At 37.0% G+C, this 26,866-nt stretch overlaps 1 protein-coding gene across 11 annotated transcripts in view; it reads right to left on the bottom strand.

Annotated features, from left to right (window-relative positions):
* Window positions 1-26,866, bottom strand: part of TENM3 (teneurin transmembrane protein 3) — a 410,560-nt gene that overhangs the window by 316,158 nt on the left and 67,536 nt on the right. The window contains exon 3 of one of the 11 annotated variants that reach the window (XM_085058723.1): window positions 11,231-11,475. The exons of the other annotated variants lie outside the window; for them this stretch is intronic. The gene's annotated coding sequence lies outside the window, so the exon portion shown is untranslated. The remainder of the gene's footprint in view (window positions 1-11,230; window positions 11,476-26,866) is intronic. 11 annotated transcript variants of the gene reach the window in all.

The following is a 26,866-nucleotide window of genomic DNA, read 5'->3' as shown; positions in this document are numbered from 1 at the left end:
GTTTATTTTGCTATGTACTATCAGTCAAGTCCTTTGTGATGTAAAATGACAGTTTACACCATAAATCACAAAGCAGCAGAAAACTCTCTTTGCACTTTTTTCTGCAAAAACAAAGTTGCTTTATAACTCTTCACTTATTTAAGCACTTTAAATCAAACTAATTAGTTGTCACTCCATAAACAATTTTTAGAGTATTTCATTTACTGCAGAGCCATAATTCAAGTTTGTGAATGAGAGCCAGTTCTCTATCATTCTGTTTTGAAATTTTCCAAAAATGTTTTTACATTTCTCAGCCTATCTGAAACTCAGTTCAGATTTGAATATAAAAGCTCCAAAGCCTTCTATTTAAGCACTCTTCTACTTTTATATTTTCAAATTTTAAGTGGTTAACTGAAATTTTTACATGATCAAAAAACAAGAAAGGTTTTATAACAGAACAGTTTATTAAATTTATGACTGTTTAGATGTTTGCATGCCCATGTAGCACATCTTTCTAGCTTATATGAAACACTCATATTTTAAAAGTTTGTCTAATGAATACAAGTACTTTCCAGGCAAAATCAATTTTTTTGACATTTTGTAAACTGTGTTTTATTAACACTAAACTGAATTGTGATTTTAAAAATAATTATCAACAAATACACAAAGGAATTCTTTTGCAGTGTAAAGCCCATCTCCCCTTTCATCTAAGCACGTCAAGACTTTAAAGAACCACTAATTCCTAGTGTCTCTAAATTGCACCACGGGAGAACTGACAGACACTATTCACCATCAAAGAAGAAACGATTTCTATTTTTATCCAAGTTTCCAAAATCTTTTATAATGTTAAAAAAAACCCAAAAAACCACCAAAACAAAAAAAAGCACAATAAAAGTCAAACCAACAAACCAAACCCTTATTTGCACAATACTGTGTTACTATACCAAGCTAAAATCCTCAAAGATTTAATCTGTGCTGTAGCATGAAGAAGTACTGATCTGCTTCCCATGGAAGTCAATGAATTCAATAAAACTTCAAAAAGCAATTCTCTGGGTTATCTATTGCCTCTCCAGGCAAAGAATGAAAAGGTTAAGAAAATACAAGCTGTTTAACAGCACTGCATTATGGAGATACTTTAGCAGTGATTACCCTGCCAGAATAATGAGGACTAGTGGATTATTTGTGGGCATTTTTGAGAAAAAAAGCCCAAAAATGCAAACAAAACAAACAACAAAACAAACCCTCTAGGTTTTCAGAACTTGATCTTTTTGAATCTGGCATTATACAAAACACCTGTTTATTTCCAATAGTCTTTAACTTTAAAAATTAATAGTATCTCTCAGCAAGTCTTAGGAAACATTTAACATCCTCAGGCTTGTGTCTTTGAAATAATTTTATCAGTGAATTACTACACATATCTAGAAGAAGGCAGAAGTAAAAGTTACCTTTAAGATCTGTCTACACATGAATATTCTTTACTGTGATCAGACAACAGGCAGAAAGGGAGAAGACAAACATATTTGCAGAACACAGAAACTAATCTGTATTAATGTTTAAGTAGAGTAAGTCAGCAGTGACAAGTCAAATAAAAGAAGACTTGCAGATGGCTTTACTAGATCTTAACTTGTCCCATTATGAATCACCCCTTTTTTTCCCTAGAAAACACTGCTTACCCCCCAATTGAGAGAAATATTTTCAATTATTGAGAAAATTATTTTAATAAAAATCCAAACTGTCATTTACTGTGTCTGCTCAGCCCCTTTCTTTTAAAGAACACTGTAGCTAAAATATTAATAAGATTTCCTACTCAGATCTTCACAGACTTAAATGAACCACTGCTGCACAAATTTAAATGTATTTCCTTTTTTTTCTTCTGTTTCTTATAACACTAAAGCTGCATCTCAGTTTTGGTGAGGATAGCCAAATGCACAGCAACTAATTTACAAAATCAGATTAAAATCTTAAACCAAAGAAAATTGAATTTATTTTGTGACATATTATAAAAACACTTGCCTTCATCTGCAAGGAATTTTTCCCCATATGTCAATATTAATGTTCTATCAGGTTGCTTCACTCCAACTAAATGAAGTAATTTTCATAGAGCACTATTCACAAAGCTATTGAACTACTAACACACTCACAAAAGGATGTCAATTCAGCCGTGCTGTATAATGCTACATGTTGTATTGCAATGCTAACATAAAATGGCGTGCATGGACTGTAGAAAATAAAACTATTTCACTGGTGTGTGCCCCTACTTCCAGTTTCTGTCTAACACTTCTGAAAGTCTAAAACCAGAGGATGCTCATGTGTGTCACTGAGCATTGGGATCTCCCATGACCTCTGCAGTGATCTCTCCAATGTCGGGGGCTCCTGGCTGAATGACACAGGAGGGTGTACACTAATCACCACACTGACATGTCAGCTCTTATACACTCATGCTCATCCCCCTTCTCTGCAGAGCTTAGCTGATTGCAGACTCAGACTCTGCTTTCCCAGTGCCACTCCAGATTTTAAAAACAGCTTGAAAACATGAAGAGGAGATGCCCATTTTAAAATTAACACTCATATATTTCTTTCAATGTAATTTAGAAGGACAGGAGAACCAGAGAAGCATTTCTTGCTGTGACCAGGTCATTGGGATCAAAGAGCTCCTTCCCTGATGTGTCAGGCTACATTGTAGACCTCTGACATCATTAACACGTCTAGCACAATACTTAATTACTAAGTCTGAGAAGTTATGTGCAATTAATACTTAAAACAAATACATGATCAAAATTCCTTCTTTTCCTCCAAGCGTGGTAGAGACACCAAGCATAAACACTAAAACTGAGCCCAAGGCACATTCAGACACATGTGTCAAAGTTACCACAGGAGCTTCAATGACTGATGTCTCAGACACAGACAAAGCTGACTGACGTCTGTTACAAGTTTTACACTGCATTTAAAATTTCCCAGGACAGCGTTTCATCAGTTCCTCTTAATCATCTACTGAAATATGAAATAAAGTCAGTGTAGGGAAAAAGAAAAAAAAAAAACCCAAACAAATCACAGTCACTTAACTTTTTTACAATAAAAAACCTTGATACTTAAGTTCTACACTGTGACATAAAAAAGTACTACAGACATATTTTAATTGGCAAGATGTAAAAAAGACATTAAGGTCATGCTACAGTATTATTCAAAACACCCAGGAACAACTTTAGCATGTCTGCAGGCATTTAAAATGTTATGGAAAATTATTGCATTTCATTAAGCACCTTCAATTCTGAGTTCCTCAAAGGTTGTTACAGTTTGGCAGCAGAATGGCAATCGTGCTTAAGGTACACAGTGCTCCCTCCCATCTCTCACTCGGAGAAACTTCTCCCAGCATTAAACCTGATTCAATGAACACCAAGGCACCTGACTAAGAAGCCTAAATATATCTCAGTATTTTATGTCCTTTGATATCTAAAAATCTACAGAGGAATGAAATAGTAAACAGGTAAGAAATAAAATATGTTTGTTGCCAAAATGACAAGGTAATTGTGTAGAAAAGATGATGTCACTGCTTGGGTTTATTTATGGATCTACTACAGTGCATATTATAGTCCCTTTTGAACATCTATTTGATTTTAGACATTACAAATATACAAAGCAAAACTGGAATTAGTTCTAAGAACAATGAGAGTCATTAATATATACAGACCTGGAATAGAAAATAAATAAAAATGGAAATGTACATTTCTTTGTTACAGAGGAACAGTAAGAGCGTTTGAAATAAGGAAGCACAAACAAGATCTCTCCTCCTCAGTCTCAAGGAGAAGCAGCAGCAAGGAAAGCAGCAGCAAGGAAAGCAGCATGCTATTGGAGCAGAGCCCTCCTTCCCTCCCTGAGGCCAGCACAACTGAGCCAAGGAAGGAACTTACATATTACATATCACAAACTTCCCTCCCAACATCTAAACCAAAAAACTTGGGCATTCCAAAGAATCATAGTATTTCCAGCTGTAGAGACCTACCTACCTAATTATTTTAGAATTACTGATATTTTTGTTATTAATTACCATTATTACAAATGAAGAGTCACTGATCTTTCCACACTGACTCCTAAGTAAAAGCACAGTCTGAACACTTGCTTAGATAGGGACCAAATCTCCTTTCACGATTCTAAATAAACACAAGAAGTACAAGAACCCTAAGATTTTTGGGAGATGAAAGCAGGCTTGAACTTCTGTCTGGAATAAAAGCAGAGGATTTTACAGGCTGCGAGCTAAGACGGTGCCTACTCTCAGCATTGACAACAGCTGCTGAAAATAGCATCTAAGTAGTGCTGTTCAATGGATACATGTCTGCAAGTGCCATTATTCTAATTTAATAATAATTTCCTTTGTATCTGTAATTGTGGACCACATTAAATGGACGTAAATACTGCATTAGTTACAAATTGCACTAGGTATAGGTATTTAATAGTCTCCTAATAGCAGAAGATCAAAGCAGAATCCAGCTGATAAATGTTAACAAGTAGATTAAAAAGATTAGGTACAATATGCAAAAATTAAGAAAATCTTCTGTCCACAAAAAAAACTTCACAATTCGCACAACTAATCACCCATAAAACCTATTACAAACAAATACTAAGAAAAACTCAAAAAGCATAAAAGAGTGATGAAATTTCCACTCCAATGGCTGATAAAGTGAGATATGTCAGAAATCAACTGAGCTGGAAAAATGACACTTTGAAGAGGTGCTTAGGATGATCTGTAGCCATGGTGTGCCATTAGTCAAACTGATGACTCTTAATACATGGACATTTCAGGTCATCATATCTAGAAACTCACTTCTTAATATAAAAAGTCTGTCTTCCAGCATAGAAACTAGAAAGAATGCATCCTGAATCAGCCTTCTTAAGGGGGAGTGAGAAACAGATAGCCTGTCAGGCAGAGTTCACAAACTAAAATTGAAAAGAAGCCTCCTTAAGTCACTAACTAACCCTACATTTTAGAATCAAATTAAAAACAAATGAACAAAAAAATCCCAGCAAAAAACCCTTAACAAAAACACACATGCAAAAAAAACCCCAAAAAACCAAACCAGTAATAAGGAAGACAAGTAAAATATATTTTGTATTTTTCTGCATCAGTCAGGGGAACAGAACACTCATATCTACCATCACAACAGGATATAATGTTAATATAAAAGTTACTTTACATAGTCTATCTAAAAATCTTAACCACATTAGAGACAGAATAAACAACAAATAAATGTATTCAGGAGTCATTACAGAAGTTTCTTTCAATAAGAGTCAGGAAAACCAGCAAGATAAAGAGTTCTGCAGCATCCTGGTTAGTCATAGAGGTTGATGTTTGTATAATAATATTGGTGCCATCACTTAAAATTTAAATCCCTGGGAGTTGAGGGAAGGAGCAAAAGACCACCTCATGCTTTCCCTCATATGGGCAAGAAGAGATAATGCACCCTCTGCAATGACGGGAGTCAAGGGAGTACTTCTCTGGATTGCATTTTCCTGGGAGATTACAAAGGCCATACAGCAGCATTTGAGATGGAGCTACAGTGATTTCTGTGCGCTGGAAGCCCTCCCACAACAAGGCTACAAACCTTGTAGACAAAACTGAAAATAACCCAAGCTGGCCACACACACACGCAGCCTGGGGCTGTGCTGGCTATTAAGTCACCAAGCAGAAAACCCATAACTTGCAAGGAGGGAGGGCTGAGACATTGGACCAACTGGAACAGACTCTTCAGAGGAACTCAGTACAGGGTTACACTGACAGTTTCTGTTCATCCTTTGGAGGAGGCATCTACCTCTAATTTGGGGAGTTTGTATAAAACGTGTTTTATCTCAAAGGGCTGAAAGAGCTAAGTGAGAAAGGGAGCATGAAGACCAAAAGATTATAATAATATGGTGTGCTTCCTAAGTAAAAAGGAGGGTGAGAATAGGCGATGATAAGACATAGACAGAAATGAAGTCAAGAGAGCATACAGAGAAATGTGGTACTATAAAGAAAAAATGAGTAACAAAACAAGCCCAGGACAGAGAGTGGAGTGAGAAGCAATCAGTAGCACTCATTATGGCAATACTGGGGAAGACAAGTGACACAGCAAACCTAGCAAGAGGGAAGAGTTTAAGAGAAAAAATGAGTGGAGGAAGAGGACAAAGAAAACTTCAGAATGGAAAAACTTTGTGACTCATTTACTTCATCACCAAGTAATAAACTCATAGAGTCAGCACTGGGCAATTCATTACTCAGCAGCAACAAAAAGGCCTAAGTACCTTCTTCTACTCCTTTAAACTTCAAATTCATCCTTTATGCCATCACCTCCTTCCCTTCCCATCTTTTACACACTTTTTCCATCACTGTGATCTTACTCAACCTATCTTTAAGGTATCCTGACTCATGCAAGTATAATTCCTTCTTGAATCGTGTCTCTCAAATCCACTTTTGCACCTGCTCAGAGCTCTTCCACAGGGTCCTCTTTTGTTGTGGAACAACGCTACAGAAATCTAGGGATTTTTAAAACTAAAACAAGTGGGATGGAGAATCTGACACAAGAACAACATATAACAAGCCATGAACATCAGCAAAGGTGCTACAGTCCCTGAGTCCCCAAGCAGGGAGCACAGCACAGTCGTTTCTGCATTTCTCTTTGGAGAACAAAGCCATCAGTATGTCAGCTTCACCATCTGAACAGGCTGTCGATCACTCAACTCCCCCTTCAACAACTCAGAGTTAATTTCAAACAATTTGACAGTAGTCAGGTTTCAAAAACAATACATCTCTCAAGTAACTACAAGGGAAATGAAGTATATTACATGTGACATGCAAGAGCTGGGCATCCAGTCACAAGGCTGAGCTGAAAATACTACTGTGAAGGTGTCTGGAAATGAAAGGAGGACCTGAGGAAACTGTAACAAGGATGTCATTGAGGGCACATGGGAGAAGGAAGAAAAAAAATAGCTAAGAGTAGTAGCTAGGAGTAGGTGCTGAAGCTATTGCTGTGGTTGCATGACATAGGATACACAGCAGCATCAGCCTTGGCTTCCAAGTATAGCTTCTTATAGCGAAGACTGAAATTCCACATAAACAGGAGACATTCACAGGATTTTTCTTTTCCTAATGGTCTGACAGGTAACCAGATTTTTCAGTCCCAGTCACATTGTAATTAGGATACTGCTGCAGCTTAGTAACCTGGAGAATTACTTAGTGACTCAACTCTATAAAGACTAACTAGTAAGATTTTTAAGGCACACCGACAATTGTTTTAAAGCGCAAGAACTCTGTTTTGTTCAAAGTTATCCTCTTGTCTGCCTTTCTCGAATAGCAACAAACCAAAACCACAGATGCAAACACAAGAAGTCCCAAACATGAAAAATACCCACAGAAACAAGTACTTCACATTCATAATGTCACAGCATTCACCTACTACTCCTAACACAGTAGTGTGCAAAATTATTAACAAATGCCACTGTAAGATGTAGTAAAGCACTGTTTAACTTCATTATGTTTACACTAGCAATTCCTACTACTGCATTTAACTATCCCATCTATTCAGATGGTATCAGCTGTCATGTGCTCCTCTATACTCCCCAGGTCCCTGCTTCCCTCTCTGCACAAGCTGTGTCCTCTTGTCACAACCTCTAATTGTCTCTTCTTCAGCACAATCCAACATCAGCAGACAGTAAAGGCTGGAGGTTGTTTGCCCTGCTGGATCACTGCCTTTCTGTAATTCCTGTTCTAACTCTCTTTCAAACCATCCCTTTCATTGCATCAGCTTTTTAGCCTTACCTGAAAGGTCATACAAAAACTTTTTGTCCTGTAATCACCTCATTCCACTCTCACCTCCAAGGTTTTGTCTCCAGTTTCAACAGAACTAAGACTTTGACTAGGGCAAACAAAAGAATAATGAATTTTTTTTAAAGTTCTTTGGATATGTGAGACACAAAATTTCCCACAGTAATTAGGAATTGTGTCCAAAGGACCACATTGCCCTCTGGAAGTGTCTGCACAGCCTCCTCTGGCATGACCCTACCTGACAACCAACCAAGACCCTCTCTTGTACCCACCTAAAGAACAATTAACCCTTCATAATTCAAAGCCTCCTTCAGGAAGCTGGGGAAGTAGGACAAAGAACTACCTCCTGCTGCCCTCCTCTTCTCTGGTGTGCATTATCTGTAGGTAAGGCACCTGGCTGTGCTCCCACATGCTGCCAAATTTCAACCATGGGCATGCAGCTGACCTGCTGCTGGAGAGCCCACTGACAGCACCTGGTCTACTGCACTCACATGTCAGAGAAACAAGTCTCAACTTTAAAAAATGCTTCATTGCCAAACAATCCCAGTTTTGCAAAATAAACACAAGCTTCTACAGGAAGTACTGAGCAGTTCATATTATGCTTTTGGAGGGAAGAATTGCTTCTTTAAATCCTTTAAATTACCACTTCATATAATACTCAGAATTTCTCAGTAGTACACTCATTGATTAAAAATCCTTCTAATTAAAGTAACAATTTACTTCAGCAACAGATCAGAAGGTGACCTTTAAAGGATGGGCTATTTCTATTCTTTAAAAAACACTCTTAACAACAAATGAAAATTTGGTCCCCAAACACATGGACAATTAACTGTAACTGAATAATGAAAATATTTCACAATTATCAATTAAATCCTTTTAGATCCAATCAGAGTATGTAGAGCAGTTGCACAGCTCAATCACTCCAGAACGAAACAATATGTAATTGTACTTCTTATCAAATAAGTTTAGCAAGCAGAGGTGCAAGACAAAGCCATTAACACTGGAGGCTTCCACTCATTTAGAGGACATGGAAGGCATAAGCAGAACAGGATGAGAATCTTTCCCACAGTGACCGTCAAGATGCCTCAGACAAGTCCATATGGACTATATGGGTGGATGAGCAGGTAGTTTAATTTCCATCCTGTTTCAAATATTTCTTATTACTTTTTAATAAACACAGAGTGGAACATTCATTTTTTGCATGGCCTTATACCTAATATGAAACTATTCATGATTTTCTTACTCTCTATTAAAGGCCACAAACATCAGTTCCAGTGTAAGCATTTCCAAGCATTAACTTTTCACTGAATTGTCTAGATACTTGAGAGAGTTTTGTGGAAACAGAAAGAGGGCATGAGACACATGAGAAGGTAGGGTCTAGAAATTTTTTTGATCTACACAATGGAGTAGGGAGGCTCATGCTTCTCCTAAAGTGAAGAACTCTATAGAATAGTAGGAAAACCATGGTAAAGTTCTTTAACTACATTAGCTATGTTCAGAAGCATTTAGAAAACTTCTAGAAAAAAATGGATCCTGAGGGGTAGTCCAGGACTGAAGTAATGCAGGCATTGGAAAAAGAAGGAAACCCCTTACACCTGTACCTGAAGTTGGTGGCATCAAAATCTTGTCTCTATATTTGCACAGCTCAAGAACATGCTTAAAAATGTGCAGTACTGAGAGATCTGGTCTGTACTGAAAAGATCTGGCAGCACAGTTGAATTTACTAGAAGTCATAGCTTAAGCTAGCAAAATCTATTGTGCAGATGCAGCGATGCTGACAGAAGAGTGCACTTTTAAAACCACTGATGTAGATAAGCTCCGAGACTGGAGCCATTCTGATTAATATCATAGGCTCTTAACGCAACCAGGTGAAAGGATGAGCCCACCCAGCAGGGTGAATGAAGGGGTGCAGACTGCTCAGCTATCATTTCTGGACATACTCATCTTCTGGGGAGGGCTCATTCAGCTGGGAACAATGAATGTGCTGCTCCACACCTTCGATTCATACCCAGACTGCCTGGTAGTGCTGCACAGAGCTGCCGGCTAGGATTAGTAATACAATTTTTGTGCATAAATTAATTGAGGCTTCCAAGAAGCAGGCTTCAGAAAGAAAAAGATTTAACATGGGGTTTTTGCTGGTATTGGGAGAGTTTATCTTTCATATGGGGGAACAAGAGAGATGAAGAAAAGCTTAATATTCCTTTTTGTCAGTTAGGGTCTCCAAATAACTGACGTATATGTAATCAAAGAATTCTTACACAAACTCAGCAAGTGCAAACAAAACCCAGAAATTCTGTAACAGAGAAAGACAGACTTGTAGAGTAAAGAAGGTAGAACAGAGACTAGAAAGGTAAAGAGACATTTTACAGCTCTGTGGAATGATTAGACACATACCCATCAGATCTTAACCCATTTGCAGCTCTTACTTTCTTAATGCTTAAAAAGCTTAATTGAACATTACAAAGCTAGTGAAATGTGTATGTGCACGTATCTGTACATATAAAAATAGATGTTTTATATATATGAATAAAAAACCACCAATGAAAGACATGCTGTAGGGAAAGTATTTTTAGTAGTATTCTCCTATACCTAAAGTAACAAAACCCACTATGTAGCTAACCTAATTCAAGACAGCTTGAAAAATGCATGTAACTAATCTGATGCCCCTTTGCCTTCAGCAACTGTATATTCCAAACCACCTGGATTCTGATAATCTGTCTCTTCACAAACTTATAGTAAAAATTACCAAATCAAGACAGCCAGGGAGTATTGGGGGGGGGGAAGGATGAGAGAGGAATGTTTTTATACCCATGTAAATTAAGTTTTTCAATGGTCTACCTTTTTACTCCTCTGAAGAAAAACAGGAGATCCTCCCCATAAAAAAGAGCACGGGTAGAAGTTTTTAAATTTGGGCTACAAAGCCATTAGTAAAATGTGCAAAATACCATTGAAGAGACAAATTCTATGCTGGTTTTGGACTTTGAAGCTAGAAAAACATAAAATTAATTACCTCCAAATTCCTTTTATCTATTTAGTCAACTAAAATAAAATTTATTATGGAAACAAAATCAGCACCGCTAAAAATAGTGGAATGTTGATAACTCTGTATTGCTCTCTATTTCCTTACCTGTTATTCCCCGAGGGCTATGTACCCCTGTACCTAAGGGAGAAATTAGCAGCTTTTGGCAGAAGTGCCAGATTTATCAGGGGCTGCTACCTGAGAAACACTGTCTATCAGCAAGTCAAAAACATTGCTGAGAGTCTGCATCTTCCACCTCCTATTTAAAGCATTTATTTACCTTTCACAAAAACATGGCATAAAAAGCAAAACCACTATGGGCTGGTATGTGACTCTAATTAAAGAGCACTCACTGTCCTGCAGAATTGTAAAATTAGAGATTGTGCTACAGTGATTCAGTAACAGCTACAATATAAGAAGCTAATGAAGTAGTACCTTACCTCACCAGTCCTGAACAGTTACGCAGACCAGTTCAGTCTGTGCCATGCTTGTGACAGGACACAATGCAGTTTCCTTAGAAAGCAGTCTGTCAGTCTCAATTTCTGAATTCAACTGAATTTCTGAATGCCTTATCCATAAATCATGAAGCAGGTTGGCTTCATCAAACGAGACATAGTTCAGAGTCACAAAGTACCATTTGCCAGAATCCTGGTGATAAAATTCTAGAATCTGGGTTTTCATGCAACTACAGGGAAAAAAAAAGAAAAGACTTGGAGTCTTTTGAGGGAGTCTATGTTCTCTCTGGAGAAGAGAGAAACTGGATTTCACAGATGCTTACAAGAAATTCAGCTTAAAACTTACTTAAAATAAAAGAAATCAAATAAACAAGAAAATATTTTCCTTTAAAAAAACAAACTGAGGAACAATAGCAACTGCAATATGGTTCCCTTCCCTTCTCTCCCCCTTGCAGATGCTCTCATTTGAACACTCATGCAAGATGACCACCCCTGTGCTCAGACACAGCCTAATGGGCCTGAGCACCCCTGGGATAATCCCACCTTCCTTGGCTGAACCTGGCCCTTGGTGCAGCACACTGGAGGGTTGTGAGGCCAGGGGAGCAACAAGGAAGGGTCTGATAGGGTTTGAAGAAAACAGGCAGCACAGCATTAGCTTACTGCTTGTATCTTCTTTGCTTTACCATTAAGGGGAAAAAAAACCCAAACCTTTTTAGCGAGATTTTAATAAGTTTTTGACCTGCAGCTATGACTTCAGTCAGTCTGTTTTGAGTGCATTTGGTAGTGCTGACCGACACAGTTCCCTCAGACAGAAAATACAAGACAGATGCTCGTGATTTCAGAAAGCTTTAATCTAATTTTATTTCTATATATGAAGTAGCATAATAAATAGGATTCTTGTCAATGCTGGTGAAAGGCCAGAGGCTTTGCACTGCCTGGACAGCGCAGGGTCTCCAGAGCTGCCTGGCCTTGTCTTCACCTGTCTGGTTTTAACAGCTGCCAGGTGGTCAGCAATGATTGCCTGGCCTGACCCCAAAACTACAGAGGGAATGTCTGACACCCTGTGAGAGTCACTGGGTGACAGGGAGAACCCATTGTGTCACCTGAGGCTGGGGAAGGCTTTGAAGCAACCCTTAAAACCCAGGCTGGGGCCTGATGCAAATCAAGCAGGCTACAATAAAGCATATAAAAACAGCCCTAAGTGGACCAAGATCAAGTAGGATGCCAGACCCACGGTGAACACTCTGCTCTACACAGTGGAAGGCACAGAATGCTGGTGACTTCACAGAAACACCTCTCCACCAGCTATTTTACTTACACTCTCACAACCCAGAGGAGCAATTAACACCAAAAACGGCAGGCACTTGGAAGTTCTGTTTAACAATCTTAAGTGTACTGTTATGTTATATGTTATATTGTTATATATTATTAAGCTTATATGCTTTTCTACATTCTATGGACTGCAACATCATTAAAGTATTAACTGGACCACGAGGAAGGTATTGGTTCATTATGTTTGGCAAGTGTCCTTTTAAGTTAAGAAGATTCAGAGTGTATCTACAAAGAGCACCTTCCCATCCACGAGGAACGGTTTTTAAAAGCAAAGAGAGAACTGTAAAAGCTTTGGAAGATTTTTAAAATCTTGATTTCCTGAGAGCTGTAGACATTAACTCTCCAGTTCCTTTACACTGCTTTTCCCCTACTTTTTCCATATGCAAAACCTCTGTCTTTAGTAACACGCAGTAGAGAGTAAGGATGATAATGGATGCAGCCACACCAGCTCTCATTTGGACAACAGCATCTGACTGATGAGTGTTTGTCATAGGACACTAATGACATGCTAAACCATGGCATAATTATTACACACTGCATCCAAGCTCCTACTTTACAGATTTATAATAATAAGCATCAATAGATTTCAGAATTTAAAAAGGAGAAGAAACCTCAGAGAATATAGTATTTGGCCTGTTGAAACAAAAGAATTTTAAAGACTGTATCACTAGAGGCTAACCATTTTGAGGAAACTATAAACAGTCAGTATTTTAAGTAGACAAAACTATACACGACATTGAAAAAAGCCTTACCTTCCACTACGTATCAGTTATAACCAAGACAGTCTTACTATCTTTGTTTGAAATTCATTTTGCTGCTATGTAAATTAGTTTATTTTTTTAGATAAATAGGTAATTTATATATCTAGTAATTACATTATGGGTTAAAAGTTCTGATTTATTACTAACACTAATCAACTCATTGGGATTACTCAATGAAACAGCAAAGCCTTTTCACAGACATTCTTTGTTCCATTACTGCATAAGACCTGTGATTAATATTAACCTTTATTTCAACACAGATCCTTATAAAATTAAGAAGATTCTCAATTCTTTGGAAGAAACTGCCCTTGCTCTCACAGATCTTAAATATCCCAATTCCCAGAGACTGTTTCGTGAAATTAATCCTTTGATGAGCTTCAGAATCAGGCATTTTAACAAAATCCCTGTCTCGATAGTCTGCTGCTGCCACCATTGCTAACAATTATAAGCTTCCAGTACTGTGAATAATTCAGATACTCATCTGTTCCTTTCAGTGTAAAGACAATGTTGAGAGAAAAAGGTCACTTTTTTCCCTCTTCCAACCACTGACTTATCTATCCCAGCACTGGTCTGATCGCATGATACACCTAGTGTTTGACATGCATCCCCTGACAGCTTCTTAGCAGCAGTTAGTCTGTTTAGCTTAGACTCCAGAAATAATAGGAGCACAAAGGACTGACAAGTTTCAGCAGTTATACAAGCAGAACCAGCACTCACATTTGCTGTAGCTATTTCAGATACTCGATGTACAATGGGGCTAATGTTTAATTATAAAATAGACAGATGCCAGCACACTTATTGTAACTGAGCAATCTGGTACTGATGCACAGAAGCAGTGGTACTTGATAAACATTTCTTAAACATAAATATGAGCAGTATAATCACCTGTTTCCCAAAGACTAACACGTGAGAATACACTGCTCCAAGCCTTTTTTGAACAGGCTGTAAATTCAGTGCTACTTCCTCTTTATTCCTGTGATTAACAAGGACACTGGAAGGTTGTCAATATATATACATACAATATGCAGTTTTATTTTAAAATTGTATCTGTCAGAGCAAGACAGACTCATGCAATACAATATTTAAAGGATTAACTGTTTACCTGAATATTCTCCTCCCTTCACTTAATAAACCTTTTTTTCCCAAGCAAGCTTGTTTTAAATACATAAGCAAATGATTTGTATTATAGTGAATATTTCAACTCTCAAAAAAGATGAGTTACAACTTTAATTTAATATTGTATTGAATGCACTCACATGCACTGACCCACAAGTTTGTCTCTAACCATCAAAAAAGCTGGAGTATTCTTTGATACATAAAAGCATCCCAGTTAATCCAGCAGAGCACAGAATCAAAGCATTTTTACCCATCTATTTCATTCTTTTCTTTCTCTGGCTGAAATCAACTCAGTTGTCAAGGAAGATGACCACCTAAAGGCAAATGAAAGATTATGATGCTTTCCCACCTAAATAAAAAGTAAAACCTATAAAACCCTCAAGCCATCTCCGCAGGGAACAAGCTAAACCTCTCCCCAGTCCTTAGCGCTCAAATAAGGTCTAGCAGGTTGTGGTTTGGTACCTGACATCTCCTCCCCATTTCCTTCTTCTTCACCAAATAACTTAAGATACATCACAATGTCAAATTTGGTTGCCTGGTTTTGCTGAAGGACTTTTCAATGTCCTCATTATTGAGATCAATGAACTCCTCTCTCAGGCTTCAGCAGAAAGAAGAGCAGCACTCTATCCTTTGTCCCAAGTGTCCTTCTCTCAGAACCACCTTTCTAAACACGGATAAAAATTATCAATTTCACAAAAATTAAAAAGCCAACCAACAAAACACCCTGTGTTTGCACTTACTTATAAATTTTGTTTTAATACTCTCTTGAGAGAAAATACCACAAATAGGTATTTGTCATTCTGACAGCAGGACAAAGCCTCTGTTTCTAATTTAAAAGCTCCCTAAATATCTCAATTCTATATAGACTATCAGAAGCATGTAAAAGAGTCAAAAGTGGTTATAAACTTCCCACCTGTCAAATATTGCATGTCTGCTATGTCCTATTGCAAACATCTTGTGCAAAACTGAGTAATCCAAAGAGTGCAGTGCTTGGTCATTTTGTATGGTCATCTCAGCATCTCTCAAAAAAAAAAAAAATTACATTACTACCATGTGTAGTTTTGGATTATGCCAGGTACTAAAAGATTCTGATAACATGCAAGCTCCTTTGTACAGCTCTAGGAAAAGAAGCTGTTCTTTTTTGTCTGCTAAAGAGAGCAATTCAAGTACCTGTTCTTTAGCTAAAATTTACATACCCATTTATTCTAAATGACATAGAAATTTTTAGAAAAGGAATTTTTTTTCCCATTAGACAGGTATACTGCCTGTACATTCCACATACAGAGAGAATACTGGGGAGAATGCTCTCCTATCAATTAACAGAGCACCTACTGCATTTACAAATGGGAATAAGATGAGCTGCTGTCCATGCAAGGCAGCTGCAGGCGCTCCTTACCCACACGACCTAGAAAATCACAGAATCGTTTAGGCTGGAGAAAACATCTAAGATGATTGAGTCCAACAGTTAAGTTACTGTCAGGTCCACCATAAAACCATGTCCCCAGGCACCACATCTACACATCTTTTAAATACCTCCAGGGATGGTGACTCAACCACTTCCCTGAGCAGCCTCTCCCAGTTCTTGACAACCCTTTTGGTGAAAAAATTTGTCCTACTAACCAATCTAAACACTCTGTCCCCCCAGCACAGCCTGAGACTTGAGGCTGTTGCTTCTCATCTTAAACAAATACTTCAGCCTTAGAAGCCACCCTGACTCTTCAGAACAAAATATCTCCCCAAAGGCCATGGCAGAGAAAGACGGCCAGCACACAGGAGACATATTTAGAAATTCATATCCCACATCTGGCAAATTACTGCAGCTATTTAGCTTTCATAAATGAGAGACAAAAGCAGCATGAGGTAAGCTCAGTATAGACTATATTCAACTGATCAATAGGCACGGCAACTCCCATTTAGACCAAGACTTTAACTAAGAAATTGAAATAACTCTGTTATCCGAGTGTTTTGTCTCAAGGCAATAACCAATAACATCACTGTGCTCTGTAAAATTGCTGGTGATTTTCCATGTTGGAAAGGGAGTCAAAAGTCTGGGTTTCTTGCACATCTACTGGTGAAGAGTGAAAGAAAACTGAGCAGCAGAGCAAAACAGACATTTCATTCAAGACAATTAATTCCAATTAATTTATACCAGCAGGTTTTACTGTCCAGTTCAGAAGCCTGTCCTCTGGACTGCTGAGTTGAACATAGATAACAAGTGCTCATGAACACAGTTTTTTATTCTGGAATTGCTTCCCAGCAGTAATCTTCATGGCATACCATATTGAAAAGGAAGGCAAACAAAAATGGAGAGCAAGGAATTTATCTTCTGTAAACGAGAAATACCAACTGGTATAATGACTGCCATGTACAATTCATCTATTGTGTTATATACCTCACAACAAGTATGAATGAAAATTATATTAAGAAAAAAAATAAATTAAATATTTCTAAATTGTTGTTAAAATACAGCCAGTACATATAACAGAAACATTCATGTGAGACACTATTAATTTTTATACCTTTTTCAGTTTTTCATATTTAAATTATTGTCTGATTGCAAGAAACATCTAGGAAATATACACAATTGTCTGTAACAAATCAAGCCAACTAAACCATCTTAGTTTAAGATTCATTCCTAAATTTGGAAGTAACATGAAAACACTTATGATTGATGGAAAATACCTACATGAGAGATTTGCATCGTGACTTGCTTTAAAGTTTGTAAGTTCAGTGAATGCATAAAATCTTAAAAATATACTTGTATTTGTTATTTATGAGATTCCCATTGTCTCATCCGAATATGTTCATACTGTGAATTGTGTGCTGAAAACCAGATGAATTTCCACAAATTAACTGCTTGCCTCTTTCTACTAAGATCATTAAACATTACTGGTAGCAGTAAAAACCACTGTTCATTAATTTTTATTGGAGGGCGGAGGAGGGAGGAAGAGGGCACTATGGTCCAGACTTGGAGGAAAACAAGCATTAAATAAAAAATGGTAACAAATGGATTTTTTGGAGTGTGTACACAGCCATATGCCACTGAACCTGCTAACACGTACATATATGCTTAATCTTACTACTTTGAAGAGTCTAATGTCTGGAACAAAATTACACATATATTTTTCAAGGTCACACACATTTATGAGTTAGCCTATCACTAGGAAAAACTTGTTTTTCTTGTTACATGGATTTATGTTTCAGTACTGCAATTTTAAGGGAGTTTTGACAACTCACCTTAGAGTGATTAGTCAGAATCTCAGAATTTGTGGTGAGTACTAAAAAACCCCACTGTTTGCAACCTACTGAATGGAAACTATCTATAATTACCATAGCTGTTTCTTTCATTTTAATTGTCTCCCATAATAATTTACAATCCACATGCAGCTGTGCATTCTCTACAAAAAAAGTCTTGAACAGGATTGTATGGAAATATCCAAACCCCCTAATATTTTCATATCTAGCTGCTCAGGTTCATACAGTGCTTCTGAAGAGTTTGCCAAATAGTCTTCTTTATGACAACAAAGCAAAGACAACAAATATTAGGATTTATGGCAATTTTTTTAAAGTTCTATTACAAACTACATAAAGAACACATAATAGCAAGCTTATTTAGCGTAAAAAATACTTGTCAGTGAAGCTCCACTGGTGCGTAATGCTTTGAAACCCATGTTTCAAACAGAGAAAACAATCACAAATCACAGCCTTCACTAAAAGATGCAATGTGTAAAGTATGACTTAAAGCACTCTCTTGGGAAATGTAAACTATTTAAATATATAAAAATTTACCTTTATGCGTTGAAAGAAGCCTTTCCCTTCCAGTCTTAGAACCTTTACCAATTTGTATACTTTCTTCACTGATTTTTCTCCCAGCAGGAGCCAGCAGCTGCTGGAGGAAGCAAAGAGTTTCTCTCCCTTCTTCCAGAGCAAGGTCAAGGAAAGCACAGGTCAAGGTTTGCTACAACCCAGAAGCCACAAAGCTAAGCTCACAGCAAAGGGGCTGCAAGCATTCTCTCCTCCTACAGCTCTTCCCACCCCATGTACTCCCCAGATTTCACTGCTAACCACTAAATTTAAAGCAAAGAGGATCAAGATTTCAGGCAGAAATCCTTTATATGTTACAGACACAGAACCCAATGGATTTGTTAAGAAGGTGTCTTTTGTTTAAGGGTTGCTCAGTTTACAAAAATGTATGCCTACTCCTCAGTGATCTCCAAACTTTCCCTTTCCCTGCAAGGCAAATGATCTGAATGATCCCATTTTGATAATAATCTGAAAAGATTAACACCATGGGTATAGCTACCATGTCTCATCTTAGGGGGAGAAAGGTGACTTTTAAGGTTTTCTACCAACTTGTTGAAAATACAGTTGAAGACCAGACCAGTCACCTGGCCCTGAGTATTCTGGGTAACTGAAGAAATGTAAAACTTTATTCCTTCATTCAGAATGTTGTGAGCAGCAAAATAACATTTTTACAATGTTTATCTTAGATCTTCTAAGATTATAATATTACCTTAGGAAAATCTACTTCTTCCTTACACACAACAAGATTCCTTTAAAAAAAAAAAAAATCACGAACAGGAACAATAACATAATTGAAAGGAAGCACATGAATTTTTTCATGCCTAATTATCCTCTAACCCCTCCAAACTGAAAACTATTTCAGAATATTAGTAAGTTGTAAGAATGTAAATACAACAAAGCACAAGCATAGAGACCAACTAATGGGAAAATTTGAATTCATCCCATGGAAGGCTTTTTTTTTCCACTGACCCAAAAATTTGATAGCATTTCAGAATAAAGTTCTGGAGACTTTTTCAGAAAACTGCCTCAGAGACAAGACATTCAGATCTTAGACTCCAAAGTAGCTCTGTACCTCCTTGAACTACAATGATCAAATTCAGATTTTTAAAAAATAGTACTTTTCAAGAAATGGTAAAAGTAAAAGTATGATTTGTTTATCTATAGACATGCATAAGAAATACATATAATACTCTATTGATGCAGTGGAGACTATTCAAACTTCCGGTTTTCTCTCTTCTAGATCTTTGATATTTCTAGAATATGTTTTTACAGAAGTACAATGAACATGACAAAAAAGACATTTGATAAAGTTCCTTGAAAATAGGCTCCAAAAATCTAAGTTGTTGTGTTGTAATGGGAATAATATTCCCAGAGAAAAACCAACAGACAGATGATAACCAAACACGGTAAAAATAAATGTTTTCTCTATGGAGAAAGGTCCCACAGAGTTGAGATGGAAAACTCATAGAAGATGAAAAAAACCAGCCTGAACTGAAGATGTAACTATTCACTGTTTACAACTAAAGAAATAGAGATTTCTTCGTATTTTTTTATATTTGAGTCCAGAAGGAAACAGGAGAGTAAACTAGCTGAATGCTTGCCCTAACCTGGACCTTTGCTCCTATGTTTTTATAGTAACACAAGCGACAGCATTTCTTAATTCAAACTACCAAGAGACCACTGCCCAGTGAGGTACCCATTTCCCCTCCACCAACCCACACATTTTTAGTGCTTTATCTAGCAGCTGTATATCAGGATGAGAGAGAAAATCAGCCACCTGATTTTGCTGGGTTTGTTTTTCATCAGACCACAGAAACAGTATATGAGGGGGAAAAAACTCCCCCTGGTTTCACATGTTCACTTAGAATAAGGTTCTGTCCTATGGAGAGTTCCAAGATATGCAGGCAGCAAGGTGGTTGGGAAAAAACAGTTGAAAAATTTCATAACTTTGACCTTTTTGTAAGGAGATTATATTTTTTGCAAGCTCCTCAACTCACAGAGGTTCATAGTGGGTCACTGAGGTGAAACATCTCCCCATGCTGAATACTAGAGCTGGTAAGAGGAGTGAGAGAAATGGCACAGCTCAGGGAAAGGTCTCTTTTGGTGGTAACAAGTTATTTAGTTTGGTTCCAATCTCTGACACACTAGTGTATATAAAAGAAAAAACATGGTTACATTTTCTATTAGAATTATTAATAATAGTTATAAACCACTTATTTTTCTATATCAAGTCAGGAAAATTAATAGAGACTCTATAACTGAAGAAAATTTGAAAACCTACAGGTAAATGAAGATTATTCATATGCAAAAAGTATTTTCTTTAGCTTGGAAAGCATATTTATGTATCACACAATGTTACTGGTTTACAATTGTTTACTGCTCATTATTTGAGCTATACAGAATAAAATAGCTCTCATATCCACTGAAAACATTATTTCCATCTCCACATTTCCAAAGTAAAATCCACTGCTTGTAACTTCTTCATAAGAGCTGACTCTTCAAACCTAATTTTTTGTTTCAAATATTGCATATTTATCCAATCTTATGCTCACAAATATTGTTCTAAAGAAATCACCTTCATATTAAACATTTTTATTTACAGCAACTTCTGTAAAGCAAAGAATTTTACAAGGAATGTATTGATTCCAAGATAATAATAATGGAAGCTGCGTTATCTGCGTAGATGTTCCTCAGAAATAGGATCAAGTGATAAAGTAATGTTGTGATTTGTAGAGGTCACATGCTGGCAGATCAAATCAATCTTAATTTTGAGAATGGTGTAAGATTTAAAAAAAAAATTCAATTTCTAAGTGCTGAATTCTTATCAATACCTAGCTGGAAAGAGTCAATCATAACTGTAGCTCTAATTAAGATATTTTGATGAATTGACTGTATTAATTCCTACTTCTAAGATAGAAAACTGTTGTGAACTGTCTGTGTGCAGCAAGGTTATCCTTCTACTCCGATATATTCAGTGTCCACATCCACCCTAGCTCCAGTATTTTTTTCCAGTGCTGTATTATTTTTGCTACTAATAGGAAAAAATGTTCATATTTAAAAAAAAAAAAACCACAAAATTTAAACAATTGCAAAAATCTACTTGCATTTTGATTTAATCTATTTAACAATATTCTGCAAAATGCATCTTGAACTTTGGAGAGAGCTTTAAAGAAAAAGTCTTTAAGCTTAAAAGAAAAATTCAGTACAAGATAAGGAAAGGACAGAGGACTGGTCTGTCTCATTTGACCTGCCTAAATATGTTCCAAAGAGAAATGCCATTGAAATGGAGAAGCAAAAGACTATGGTTTAAGAGAAACACATTTGCTCTGTCCCTTTGAAACACGTAATTCTTAGATTTGGGGGGCGAAATAGAATTTTACCAGCATGGAAAGTGTCAGTTCTAGTTTCTTCATTTCATGAATATTCAGGACACCACATATCTGAATCAATACTCACTCAGAGATGTTTGTTTTGTATAACAATCTAACAAAATACTTGCATTTCCACAGCCTTTAGGCAAAGGATGGCTAGACAGACTAGGTGAGAAACACTGCATATTTAATTTTTCAATTTCCCCAAGCTTAAAGATTGCTCCATTAGTTTAATAAAAATATTTTTATGTCCTTTTTTAATAAATCCACTGGAAATATTACATACTTGAAATATTGCTACATTTATATTCTGTGTGAAGCTTGCTGAGGAGTCTGTGTGGGTCTCTTACATGAACACTTAAACCAAGTGTGGTGGCAAGGGAGCATAAAGAAAAACAGTAACTGCTTGTGGATCTCTTATAGCATAACTGTGAAATACAAATATCATCCAAGATCCTTTCCCTTTAATAAAGGTTTTATGTTTCCCAGGAAAAGATATATTTTTTCAAAATGTAGTAATCTTCTCAATATCAACACAAAGTGTTTGGTACTCATTGATGCAGGTCTGAAGATGGCAGCAAGAACAGAGATTACCAACATTGTCTCTTCCTGACTGGAGAAGGTTTACTCCTCTTGCTTACTCGTAGACCCCAGATGCCCAGGTGATGCCACATCAGCCACCACCAGCATGTCACAGCCATTTAGCACCTTTAACTTTGTGGATGCAAAAAATATCAAGGTGTCTTTAGCCAAGAGCGCTCCAAGTAACACCTGCCAAAGCCTGAGCATTGCTCCGAGAGCAGCTGCTGAGCACTTCTCCAGTGATCCTGCTTGTGACAGCACCTTCCAGCAGATGGAAACACACACAACACACACAGCTGCCGGCTGGAGGAAAGCTCTCTATGTAGTGGGAAGGGAAGGACAGCAGCAGCTTCTCTAGAGCTAAGAAGATGCTTACACTGCTGATGACAAAGTGATGGCAAGGAGCTAAGCTTGGTGTTTGCAGCCCTGCCACCTACAAACCAGGAGGAGGGAGGATGTGTTCCCAAGACAGAGCAGACACTGGGTAAGAGCAATGCAAGTAGCCAGGCAAGCTGAGCATCACCACTGTATCAAAGTCCCACAGTGAGAGGGGGCTACCTTGATGGGTGCCATGGGCTATCTTGGCCACCAGAACAACTGTCTTAGGCAAACAGCAAGAATGAAGAATGAGGAGAGAAAACAAGGACAAGCCAGAAACTCAGCAAAGGGGAAGAAATAAAACCCCTAATTCAGAAACAAAAAAGGGCTGTCATTGAGCAACAGAGATCAATTTCCGAAAAAGAATAAGGAAGGTTCAGCTAACCCCTATCCAATTCCTCTAGGCCAGTATTCATATGTATAATGGCCCATTCTAGAATAGTAGTAAGAATATAATAAAATGAATTGTTTTTTCCTTTGCACCAAAATGTAAAGTCAACATAAATCCATATTCCAGATTACAAAGAAACTAACTTAATCTTAGTCATATATTAGACCTAAAATTTTATTTCAAAATAAGCCACTGTTAAAGTAAGCTTAATGAAAATAAAAATTGCATGCCTATGCTGCCAGAGGTATCATAATTTCATACTCTTATTATACCAGAAATTGTTGACCCCCAACTTCTATTCCAAGACAGCTCTTAAGGGTAACTTATTACTCTTGACTTTATATCTAAATGAAAAAGAAATTATTGTCAGAGCCTTGCAGGGTCTCTGTCAAGGATGCTTAAACTACTTTCCTGTTTAAAAGAAGAACATTCTTTCTGCAAGTTAGATCACTAATTCCAAAAATAACTTCTCCTAATAATTACCTGCCTGCACTGTTGCTACTAAGGAGATACTAAATTACACCTGAAAAAACCCATTGAGATCTCTGCACACTCATAAAATATTGAAATATTGAATATGATAGACAAAACATTAAACTGGAAAAACATTTCAACAAAAACTGAAATTTTAAACTTTCAAACAAAGTAAGAGTCTTTAAGGTCTCTCAAAGGCTTCTGGATAAAAGTTGTCACTTGTAGTTGAAAATTTGCAAACACTTTGTAAAGCTTTAGACAGAATTAAATTCAAAACATAATAGCTTTCAGAGCTACTCTCTGGTCAGTCAGTGACGTCAAAGTGAATTTGTCACGATACGTAAACACCATTTTGGAAGGAACTGGTTTTCCTTAGCTCTTATTTGAAGCTAAAACATCTTGACTGAGACAAACACAAGCCTCCAAATAGGCTCTGACCTTTGCACAACTGATCACCTCTTTTCAACTTCTGCAGCTGTAGCCAGCAACAACACACTAATGAACAATTTGCCTGTGTTCAGCAATTTCAACCAAATGCCTCAACCCTTGACACTTAGAAAAAACCCACACTTTCTTCGGCTGGAATTTGAGGGGAGGAACATTATTTCAGCTCTACACATGTGACAGCTGATACACTGCCAATACAGGTAAGACTGCAGCTCAGAGCTAGAGCTGTTGTTGCCACTGAGCTCCCTGGGTGTCACAGGGCACCACAGCTTGGGAGGAGCTGTTCTCTTGTCTCTTGCGCCTTGCTTGGGGAGCAAGCTGGCAGCTCCCACTCTGCTACAAGATCCAAATGCTGAAGGACTGTATGGAATGTCATGTATGAATCACAGTCAATGTACTTACACTTGAAAATCTGACAAATGAAAACAACCACAAACAACTTCAAAATTAAGTTTTAAGACAATTATTGACCTGAATAGGATTATATAGTAGTTGCAAGGAAACAGTCTAAAAATTATTTTCAAGCAATATGTATGACACATAAAATACTTGACTCATATAACTGAGATCTGTGCTAAGATGAAAACACTGAAAGCAAAATGAGACAGCATATTCAGATTATGAGTAGGAGAGAGAAGAGTTTCATATTGATCCCTGAAATTAATTGGAAGCCAGACAAGATTTAGAACAGTCAGAAAAAGAATGAATGCTTCTTTCATATACTGTGAATACAGACACAAAGAAGGGATGGAGAGAAATGAAATTGTCAAGACAGGAAGTTGAGACCACAGGGTATTAAAAACAACGCCAATGTTATATATAGTAAATGACATTTGCAGGTAGAGGAAAAGTATCAGTTGAGAAGTTCAGGATCAAACATACTACCAAGGTTATTCATGGGAAGTCTAAATAGCAGCTATACAAAAAGAACAGTTGATTTGTCCCCAGGAGAAACACATTCATGGGAAGTATTTAGAGGGAAAGTCAGCACCAGCAGGCAAAGAGAACAGAGAAGACTCATTAAAGGTGTCAAGGAATATGTACAGCTGAAAATCATGAGCACAGAACTGTCAGGCAGCAGCATCATTTAGACCCTGTGTATAAGAGCAAATGGCCAAGAAGTGACCCTTGCGAGAGGGACTCCAGAGAGCAAGGGTTTTGTCATGTAAGAGATGAAGAAATACACACCTTCTTTTATTTTTTAAGAGATGTGCAAAAAAGTGTCAACAATAAAAGGATAGGGCAGGCAGTTGGATGAGAGATTTGTAGAAATACAGCAGTTATACAAGGAGGAGAAAATGAAAGAAATAATACCTCCACAGTGACTGCACATAATTTCTCAGAGCAGTCATCATTATCCTGAGTTAGGTCAATCTCAAATGTAGTTTTATAACAAATTATGGAAAAGACTATGAGTAAGGTCTAACACTGACTATCTTCTCTTTTCACTACCAAACAATGATAAAAATGTTCCTTAACTGGAGAAATTTTATATTGGACTTTCCAGAGACATGACATTTAAAACTTTTAATAACTGAACAATATAAGCCAACTCTTAGAGAGAAAAGCAGCAGACAAGCTCACTCCAGGTATTGAGTACATTTAACCATTTATTTAAATTACCTAACTAGATAAAAATTGTAAGGCAAGAGTGTCACTTGTCAGCACATATCAGCTATAACTGGTGCTGCATATTTCATGAATAAACTAAAACTGAAGACCCTATAAGCGTCTAACTAGCAACTCAGTCTATGCCAAGCATTCTTCTCAGAGCCTGATCAGTTTCTAGATTATCTCCTTGATTCTCTAAAACTACAGACTTGAAAGAATATGCATAATATCTGAAGTAACTAAGGCATCATCACAGGAAATACTTAACTGTTAATACGTATATAAAATATAACAACATAATAGTAAAAAATTGTGTATGAGAAAATAGAATGACCACCAATTTGCTCAAACCTACTTAAAACAGATTCTGTTTTAACAGAGTAAACACCTATTCTGTTAAGAAAGAAGTCTTAACTAACAGCAAATTTTCGTGAAAAAAAATTTGATGGTTTTGTCTTTTTTTTTTTTATACTCTGTAGATATTGGCTGAATATTAGGGGATGCTTTACTGCCTGGGAAAGGGACTCATGTGACATCCATTCATGGCCTATGTGTGTTTGATATGTCCTACACACAGGTTAGAGGTGAAAATAGGAGAGCTCTCTCTAGTCTTGCACTTCTTACATAAATTAAGCAGAGGCCATCTTAACAAGCATCCCTGTAAACCTGAAAACTCTTGCATCCTTTTACCAAAACTTTGCCTTCCAGAAAACCCTCAACAAAGTAGAATGCCAAAAGCTGCATTTTATTACTGAGATCAGGAAAATTGAAGTCGTAATTAAAAAAAACCCTGAGAAGATAAAAAAAAATGAAGACTTAAATGTTTTAAATCACAATGATCCCTCATATGCACATTGTTACAGAGCACATAGAAATGTAACACCCTAATATTATTACACTGAAGTGTTCTATAAGGATATGCATATGATATACTGTTATTTAAAACATTTGAATTCCATTGAAGCAGTTCTACAGCTTTAAAACCTGCTGCAATTTTGCATGTCTGCTGCCTCTTGCATTCTTCAACATGAAATGACAGATTCTGCAGAATATTTACTTACTAAGAGCTTTGGCAGAACTTGCAGGCTCTGATTTTGTTGTAGGATTGTAATTCTATATATGTGTTACCAGACCCTCTGCTTAGAATCATGGCATCAAAAACTACAGTAATCTCCAGCAAAGTTCTTATTCAATTGGTTTTTTTCACTGTCTAAATTCCTCTGCTTAAAAATCTTAATGTTTTCACACATCTAAAAACTGCTAACGTTCAGTACACAAGACATCTCTGCTGCATTGTCAGACAAAGACTCAGTGGATAAATCAGAAATACAAATATGTTACAGAAATACAGATA

This window comes from Lichenostomus cassidix, chromosome 4 (genome assembly GCF_008360975.1).
Source record: "Lichenostomus cassidix isolate B80296 chromosome 4, HeHo_3.0, whole genome shotgun sequence".
Taxonomy (NCBI): domain Eukaryota; kingdom Metazoa; phylum Chordata; class Aves; order Passeriformes; family Meliphagidae; genus Lichenostomus; species Lichenostomus cassidix.
This window is presented reverse-complemented; position numbering and strand designations above follow the sequence as displayed.